Source organism: Ursus maritimus, unplaced genomic scaffold (genome assembly GCF_017311325.1).
Source record: "Ursus maritimus isolate PB19 unplaced genomic scaffold, ASM1731132v1 scaffold_21, whole genome shotgun sequence".
In the NCBI taxonomy this organism is placed as follows: domain Eukaryota; kingdom Metazoa; phylum Chordata; class Mammalia; order Carnivora; family Ursidae; genus Ursus; species Ursus maritimus.
Genome location: NW_024424564.1, coordinates 27,529,550 through 27,539,235, shown reverse-complemented (window position 1 = coordinate 27,539,235; position 9,686 = coordinate 27,529,550). Strand labels below are relative to the sequence as shown.

The window sequence follows — 9,686 nt, the reverse complement described above, 5'->3', positions numbered from 1 at the left end:
CCCCCCCCCCCCCCCCCCCCCCCCCGCCATCTCACTGGCATCCCGCCATTTCTATCCTACTGGGTAACAGCGTTCCACTTTGGTTGGATTTACTTTTCTCTAGTGTCTGTGGAGGATCCTGGGTAATTACAAGGCATTGACTGAATTGATTCATATAGATCTGATCCACCCAGTACATGACACTTCCCTGGCCATGGGGATGTCTTCACAGGTGTTCTACTCAGCAGGAAACTGAGGAGTTTTTGTTTGTTTGTTTCCGGAAGTGATGCTTTCCGCATCAGAGTGAACAGGGAGCCTGTAGTTACATCTGCTACTGGCAGCCATCTTGTAACCGAGAAGAATGCTATTCTGAGCAAGAAGCTACCATGGAGGGAGGGCAGGGTCAAGAGAACCACTGAGAAACAGAGCTGTAGCTTTGATCAAACTGTGCCCAAATCTGTTATGCCAGCTTGAAAGGGGGTTTCAGTTATACAAACTAAAAATATCTGTAGCATTTGTGTTAACAAAAAAGCAAAATTCACAGGGTGCAATTAGAAAACAATTTGTTTCTTCTTCTGCTCATGCAAACCCACCCTAAGGGCTACTTTTTCACCTGTCCCTGGATGAAATATTGGTGGGGCGCAAGGTGGGGGAGGCTCTATGACTTATTTGTTCTTTTACTGATAACAACATATCTTCTAGCCACTTCTAATTACAAAATAGTTTTATTTCAGTAATTAAAATACCCATTTCTATATGCTAGTTAAACCTCTGTGATTCATTCAATATAAAGTTTCTCCGCTCCCCAAACTCCAACCCCTAGAAGCTGCAGTGGGTGCCGGATGAGGGAGGGGAATGTTTCTATTTCCCCCATCCAACATTGGGAATGGTGGATTTTTTTCTGTTTCCCCTTCCTTCACATTCGCTAAGAGGTTTCTGGCTCCTGGGTTGTAGCGCGGGAGAGAGGTAAGGGGCGCAACGAGGAAGATATCACCTGTATGGACACTCCAAAGTAATATGGTGATGGTTCCTGCTCTTCAGATGTTTAAAACTAATTTTCCCTGGGTTTGAGCCCAAAAAAAACTATCCTCATGGGCACTTCTGCGGGTTCTCTGAGGACCTCACTGACACATTGGGCTGGACTCCCTGTGATGTGAGCAATGCATTGTTCTCTGTGTGTCACTTTCGGGTCCTCTCCAGCTCCCAGGACTCTGGCAGTCTGTCCTCTTACTGGGTTTATGGCAAAACTTCAGGCTTTCTTGGGTTGCAGTTCTGCCCACCCCCTCCCTCCCCCACGCAGGTCATGTCCTGTCCTAGAAAGATACTCTTGTATCCCTGCCCACAGTGGGAAAATTGCTCAGGGCAGCCTGGTCTCTGCCCTCAGAGCAGCCAGCCAACCATGGCCTCTTGCCCTTTGATTTTACAGGCATGTGTCACATCGCATCACTGTGCTCAGCAGCCCCCAAGAGTTAACATATCTGGAAGAGAGCCTAATCTCCTCTAGGCAGGTTTGAGGGTAGGGAGAGATATCCCCTACCCTTCCCCCATAGGCGTGGGAAGGGGGGCTAAGGAACAAACACACTGATATTCTCTCCACAAAAATCCTCTTATTTCCAAACTCAACCTGGAGAGGGATGTTTGTTGAAAGTCACTCAACTGGTTAACTGCATCCTCTTTGCAAGTCCTGCACAGGTGTTCCAGCCCGTCCCATTAGAATGTGGGGTGCTTACCACCTATTGTCTTGAGGCCTCAGCAGAAACGGAGACGGAAAGGGTGGGAAGTATACCTCTGTAACATCCTAACCTTTACACGCACTTTACCCCAGGTAGAATTCTAGAATCCGTTGCTGTAGAGACAGGTGCTGTACAGATGTTCGCTGAAGTGCTGGTCGTCCACCAATGTACTTGATTACATCAATTCTCCTACTGAGCTATAAACTTTGAAAGTCAGTGACTGAGTCAGGTGAACAGAACTGGAGACTCGTGGACCAAATCCAACTGGCTGAGGGAACTGGGGACCTTATTCTCCAGCTCATGTTTCCGTACAAGGAGGGACCGCCCTGGGGGAACACTTCTGGACTCTCTCCTTCTGCTTTCCCGGTCCTGGGATGGGGGTGGGTTTGAGGGGGGCTGGGAAGGGTGGGGGTGGAGTTTCCTGGAGAGTTGAGAAGAAAAGGTAATTGAAATGGGGCCCACTCAGCTCAGCCTCTGCCACCCTCCCCTCTCTTCACTTCCTTCTGTCTGCAAAGGGGGAATATCCTGGTTTGCTCTCTTGGCTGTAGAGTAAACTCAGTTTTTTCGGGGTGAAAAGCTGAGTTGGGGGAGAGGAGGGTTAGATCAATTCAGGAGCCTGCTAGCAGGTCTGCTTGGTTGTACACTTCAGCCAAATTCTTCATTGTTATATCACCAGTATCATAGCTGACACTTTGACTTGCATCTGTCTGGAAGGACTCAGAGGCTTCTCCATTTGGGTGAGAAAGAGAGGTCTTATTTGAGGCTCACTTAAACACCATCTCAAGCTGTAGAGATTTTTTTTTTTTTTTTTTTTTGGCCCACATGAGTCTTTAAAAATTTCCAAATCGGCATACAACTTTTAAAATCAGGGAGATTTTAACTGAAATTCTAGATTTCCAGCTTACCATGATAATTTCAATGATTTGGTAACCCTGGGGCTGCATTCCTCATGGAAACAATTCCTGAGATACTGCGTAGCGACTCCCCCTTTAGCTGAGGTCTGCATTTCCCATTTTCCCTAATTCCCAGGTAGCTAGGGTTGCTAGATATAGCAAATAAAAATGCAAAATGTCTAATTTAAAGCTGAAGTTCAGATAAACATTGGTTTTATTGTATCGTTTTTAGTGTACGTATGTCCCATGTAATTCATGCAATTCATTTAGGGCACCTCATCGTGTGTCTGGAAGCCCTACAATCTAACCTCCTTCCCTCTTTCTTGTTACCTGCTTGGGTTTAGAAGGTAAGTGTTTCCTACGCTTGTACCCATTTTTGCTTATCTTTATATGTTTAATACCTAATATGCTGCCTGGCTCCCTGTAGCATGCTCAATAATGTTTGTGGAATAAATATAGTCTGGGGACCAAAATTCTGTCCCACAGAGAATGTCACTTGTCTCAGAAGAGGCATAAAAAGGGGTAACCTCTTGCTGAACTCATCTTGGATAAAGATTCCACATTTGCAGTGATTCGAGGGGCAGCACTGAACTAGAATTCTGGACCATTGACTTTGTAGGCTTGACTGGGTCACTGGCTAGCTGAACGGAGTTGGGCATGTCAATGAGCCTTCCTGGAGCCCTGGTTTCCCATCTCTTCATGGAAGGAATTGATCAACTTGCTCCCCAGGACTTCTACCAAAGGGAGCAGTTCTGATTTCTCCCTTGTTTTGCATATTCATCATAGAAAAAAGATCAGCGTGGGCGAAATCTGACATCAGTATTTGTCAGCAGCACAAGGAGAAAAGTCAATTAATGACTATGTAATTGGTGATAATAAATCATTGGACATATGAATAGGCTACTTTTTCATGTCCCCAGACACTATTTTAAGAACTTCTGATCTCATACAGGAAATAGAAGCTTAGAACCTTAGAAATGTATACAGTATACTACATTTTTTAAAGTTTAAGATGTCATTAACTAAACACCCACCATGATTTGATAACAGCTACTTAGAGGGGAAAATATATAAATTATCACATCTGATGCCAATTCAGAAAACTAAAACAGTGATTATTTTTTTTAAATTTGAGTATAGTTGACACACAACGTTACATTATTCTCAAGTGTACGACATAGCGATCCAACCCCTCTATGCATTATGCTCTGCTCATCTCAAGTGTAGCTACTAGGTTTAAATAGTGGTTTTTTGAAAAAGTATGTCTTATAATGAAGAAACTTTGGTATATTTGGTGGTAAGTTTAGGAGATCGCTAATTATCTGAAACCTTATGAACAGCAGGAGATCAGGCCAGAAGGGTGGACCAACATTTATTGAGAATGTTTGTGTAAATGCTTTCATTTCAATTGAGGTTTCTCGACCTCCGCACGATTGACATCGCGGCCGGATCATTGTGGGGGCTGTGCCGTACCTGGTAGGATGTTAGCAGCTTCCCTGATCTCTATCTACCAGATTCCAGGAACACCGTACCCGCCACCCCCACCCCCCCACCATCAGGGTTGTGGCAACTGTAAGTTTCTCTAGACATTGCCAAACAGCCCGGGATGGGGGGGGGGCTGTTATAATTAAGAACTACTGATTTAAATTATCCAATTGAGTTAAAGAGTTCACGACAACCCAGCAAAGTAAGGCCTCTGCAGTCTTCACTGTGCCCAGGTTACGCTGTGGTCCATGCAGACCTGGGTGGGAGCCTCCTCCTTTGTCACTCTGGTTTCCACTTAGCCTCCTGGCTGCCGAGCAGTGCAGCCTGTGTCAAGTGTCTCAGCAGACTGGACCACAACACAGTTTCTTCTACTTCGTCCTGTATCCCCTCTCTCCAAGAGACTCCGACGGAGTCTGCGGGGCTGGGGAAGCTGAGATATCACAGTGCTGTTGTCTGTCCTGCCTCCCTTCTCTGATGACAGGTATTTACTCAAACCTTGAAAGGGTCAGGAGACAGAGGGATAAGAATCTAACTCCTATCAAGCCCTTCCTATCTGCCAGGCAGCAGGCGGAAACACCTATATTATCTCTGTGTTGCTAAGTTCTAAAATGGATGACTCTCATTTATTTAAAGGAAATGAATGAAAAATTTCAGGCTACTCTCTGAGATCTTGTACGGTATATGCAGGTTTACAACGTTCTTGGGAGCTATCCTGGTGTAGGCTGAAACTGGCCCCCATATGCGGAGGGCAGGGAGAGAACGAAGAAAGAGGCAGGTAGGTGGTAGGTGGCAACTTTAATAACAGCAAAGGGAACTTACATAAGAGGCTTGTGTTGGGTGGCAGTAAGGTAAATGGATCCCCCTATACATCCTCCAAATCTTAAAAGCTTACAAAGAGGCCCTAACTAGGTTCAGTTACCTGTACCATGCAGGTGTTTTCAACATCACCTTGCTATCTCAAGGCTCTGTCGTTGGAGCAGCCTCTGGGAGCAGAAGAGAGCAGGAAAGGCAAGCAGAACCTACATTCCAAGGATGGGGTGGGGTGGGGTGAGAAACCTCCAAGTGCCCACGTCCTGCTCACCGGTCAGTGTACAATGTGACAATTTTATATTCACATACATTGCAAAATGTTTACCACAATAAGGCTAGTTAACAAATCCTTTACAACACATCATTGCCATTTTGTTGTTGTTATTATTCTGGTAAGAACGTCAAAGTTCTGCTTTCATAGCAACTTTGAAGGATCCAATACATTGTTGTTAACTATAGTCACCCTGCTGCGCATTAGATCCCTGGATCTTATTCACCTTATAACTGAAAGTTTGTACTCTCTGACCAACATCTCCCCATTTTCCCCACCCTCAGACTCTGACAACCACCATTCTACTCTGTTTCTGAGTCTGATGTTTTTAAATTTTACACATGAGAGATCACATAGTATTTGTCTTTCTTTGACTTATTTCACTTAGTTTAAGCCCTCAAAGTCCATTCATGTTGTGGCAAATGGCAAGATTTCCTTCTTGTTTTCATGGCTGAGTACTATTCCATTTTGCACATTTTGCATGTATAATTACATATACCCCATTTTCATCCATTCATCTTTTGATGGACACTTGTTTCCATGTCTTGGCTATTGTAAATAATGCTGCAAGGAACATGAGAGTGCAGATATCTTGTCAGTATCCTGTTTTCATTCTCTTTGGATATATACACAGAAATAGGATTGCGGGATCATATGGTATTTCTATTTTTAATGTTTTGAGGAACCTTGGTACTGTTTTCCAGAGTGCCTACGCCGGTTATGTTGCCGCCAACAGCACACATTTTCTTCACATCCTCACCAACACCTGTTATCTCTTGTCTTCTTGCTGGTAGCCATTCTAACAGGTGTGAGGTGATGGTTCACTGAGGTTCTGATTTGCATTTCCTTGATGCTTAGTGATGTTGAGCACTTTTTTCCTGTAACAGTTGACCTGTCTTCTTGGGAAAAAAAAATGTCTACACAGTTCCTCTGCCCATTTTTAAAAATCAGATTTATGTTTTTGCTACTGAGGTGTGTGAGTTTTTATATATTTTGAATACTGACCCCTTATCAAATACATAGTTTGCAGATATTTTCTCCCATTCCATAGGTTGCCTTTTCATTTTGTTTCTTTTGCTGTGCAGAAGCATTTTAGCTTGATGTAGTCTCCCTTGTCCATTTTTGCTTTTGTTACGAAATCTTCTAGGAGGCAGAGGAGGAAGAGGGCCTGTAGAGGGGCCGGAGCCTCAAGAACAAACAGATGGGAAGATAAATTTTCTTGTGAGGATATGGTTGATAGGATTTGGAAACTGAATGTTGACTGAAGTAAATCATTGATGGTCTGCAAAACAAAACAAAAACTAATGCTTTGATGATTCAGACAGATCTGGTACTTTTTAAGTACTCTCCTATACTCTGCAGCCGCTGGATCCTGGGGAGTTACACGGTCTGGAAACAGGCTACAAAGCAGTTTCACTCCCAAGTGCCACACAAGAATGTGAACAGCAGATGGCACTTTTGTGCTATCCCTAAACTTTCAACCTTTGAAGGGAACTAACTTAAGAATGACTCCCGTTAACATAAAAACAAACTTCGATGGTGCTCAAGTGGATAAATTTGATTTCTAATTTGAGGGGAATCTGGAAATGGAGAGCTACTTAAAGGATCCCCTTGTCTTATGTAGTACCTTGCCTCCAATGATATCTTGTTGATTTCCAAACAGTGTGAAATATTGTGGCTTTCTTCCAGATTAATACATTTGCAGTTTGGAGTGGTTCCAAGTTACTGTAGCAAGTGGAATTACATGAATTCAAGCAGGCTTGAGGTTAGAAAAAACCCAAAAAAACAAAAACCCAACTTTGGCCATGTTTCCAAATATCCATCTCTGAGCTTTTGCTGTTTGCAAAGGTGAGGAATAACAGACAAAACAAAGTCAAATCAAATATGGGAAAAACCATGAGAGGAGCAGTTTGGATTACTAAGAGATCAGTGAAATGGAAAAAAAGATGTTCCTTTTTTTTTTCCTTTTTGTAAAATTTACTGTTAGGCCAGGATACAGAATTTTACATGTTTACAATATGCCTGCCATCATGTAAAAGATCATGACTTAGTGATTAAGAGTGGAATCTGCAGGTACCCACTAAAATCTAAAGCTCTGTCACTTCCTAACTGTGTACTTGGGGCAAGTAACTTCATGTCTCTGCATATTGATTTCCTCATATAGAAATGTACATGGTAATAATAGCATTCTTATGATGAAAAGAAGTTTTTAAAGCCAACTTTTAGGTGATGGGCCAACAGGTGATTATTTTCCTTCTATTAGTTAAGAACTTGTATTTTTTTTATAACTAGAAAAAAAGTTTAAAATTTTTTACTAAAATCTGTATTTAAAAACTTCTCTTTTCTTTTGAACTAGTTTCTACATCCCTACCTGTTTCTTTTTCTCTTAATCTGCTATACCCATGATCAGACATATCTTGGCCGTGAGAAATCCTGAGGTCTTGGTCATTCCTCAGAGTTTCCAGAACTATTATTTTTGATTGCAGTCGAATATATATAACATCAAATATACCACTTTATTCCTAAGTGTACAAGTCACTGGCATGAAGTACAGTCACAATGTCTCCAACCATCACTAGTACCTATCTCCAGAATGTCATCATCTCAAACAGAAACTCTGTGCCCATTAAACAATAATTCTCCATTCTCCCTTATCTTCCTCTGGTAGCCTCTGGTAGCCTCCATTCTACTTTTTATCTCTATGAATTCAACTATTTGAGCTACCTTGTATACATGGGATCATGCAATATATGCACCTCTGTGTCTGGCTTATTCGTTTAGCATATTGTTTTCAAGTTTCCCTCCTGTTGTAGTATGTATCAGAATTTCATTCCTTTTTATGACCAAATAAGTCATTGAATGTATGTATCACGTTTTATTTGTAGAGTCATCTGTTAGACATGTGAGTTGTTTCTACTTTTTGACTGTTGCAAATAACGCTGCTATGAACCTTGGTGTACAAGTATGGTGAACAAGTATCTTTTCTAGTCCCTGCTTTCAATACTTTTCTGTGTAAACCTAGGAGTTAACTTGTAGAGGAGCTGCTCAACTGTTTTCCACAGAGCTATAACATTTTACCTTCAAACCAGCATCCAGCATTATTTTTAAGTACTTTTTTTTTTTAAAGTCAAACATAGATTGGGAATATGTAGCAAAGCTTAGATTCCTGCCACAGTTTTGATAAGTTGCTGATATCAACACTCTTGATACATGACCTCCTAGACTAAAGCAATATTTCTCAATGTACACAGCTAAGATTCCCTTATAACCCTGTAGGGCTCTGATCCCACCCTATACATGTTGAATCAGCATCTCTGGGGATGGGGTCCCCTAAATCATCATTATGCATGCTAAAATATGAGACCCAGAAACCTAGACTGTTGAGTTCTTGAGGGCAGAGAGAATATCTCAGTTGCCCTTGCACCCCTCAGGGCCAAGCAGGAGAGAGTCAACAAACTTACACCTGAATTGAACTAGTACTGAAATCTAAAGGTATTTCCTATCTGCTTAATTGCTATGTACAGTATTTACGAAAACTAAATTCTATCACTAGATAACTAGAGCACCTGTAATTAAGGTGTGTAGTATACTTTGCATCTACATCGAACATGTATCTTACCAGGTGTGGTCCATTACGTCCTTTTTTGCTGCCAGTAATGTTTATCTTATATGTAATTTTCAGCTGAGTCCTTCATGCTTTGAGGTAGGTTAAAAAAAGGATATGGACTTAGAATTGGAAGATGTGACTCTGGGATCTTTGACAATTATAGGTAAAATATCTAGGAATCAAGCCGATAATCTGTAAACGTTGGTAACAAGTTGACACCATCAACTTCATAGTGTTCCCGAAGCGCACATGATATTATGTGTAAGAAAGCCTGCTGTACAAGGGGCTATAGTTACTATGTGGCCTAATAATTTAAACAAAAAGTTTCTTTCTAAGGCTTCCTACAGACTTTAAACATGCTGCCGTGTAAGTTTACTGCTCTAAAGCAAACGCTAATGAGCAGAGAATAGAAACACGTAACAGAAAATCATTAAGTGGATGAACAACATTCGTTCGTTCACTCAGTTTATCCAGCATCTATACACCACGAAGCGTACTGTGTGAAAAGCAATGAGTAAATAAATTAAAATGTGTCCTCCAGGGGTTTAGTTCCTGCGCGTATATTAATAATTATCAAGCTGCCCAACTTCAGATCAAAACTCCCTTCCCCTCGTCATTAAGCTGTTGGGGACCCTCTTCAAATTCCTGGGCGCTGTCTCTTTAACGTGTAGTAGAACTCCGATTGCATCGATCATAGACTCATTACCCTTCCTCCCAGCGGTCTCATTTCCAACCTGGTGACTGCCCTACTTCACAATGTCAAGCCGCGGGGAGCGCCAGTGTTAGTAAACGTTGGCTTTTGTCCGTGGTCACACCTGACCCCGGGCCGCCCCGCCTGCCAGCCCGCTGCGGCCCCGCTCTCTCTGGCGCCGGCGACGCCTCGGGGCTCGACTGGCCACGCCTGGAGC

At 42.5% G+C, this 9,686-nt stretch overlaps 1 long non-coding RNA gene across 1 annotated transcript in view; it reads right to left on the bottom strand.

Moving 5' to 3' along the window:
* Positions 1–5,517: 5,517 nt before the first annotated feature.
* LOC103660074 overlaps positions 5,518–9,686 on the bottom strand; it is a 6,616-nt gene continuing 2,447 nt past the window's right edge. The window contains exons 2-3 of the long non-coding RNA XR_005836702.1: positions 8,791–8,867; positions 5,518–6,453 (exon numbers count right to left, since the gene is read on the bottom strand). This is a non-coding gene — a long non-coding RNA (uncharacterized LOC103660074). The remainder of the gene's footprint in view (positions 6,454–8,790; positions 8,868–9,686) is intronic.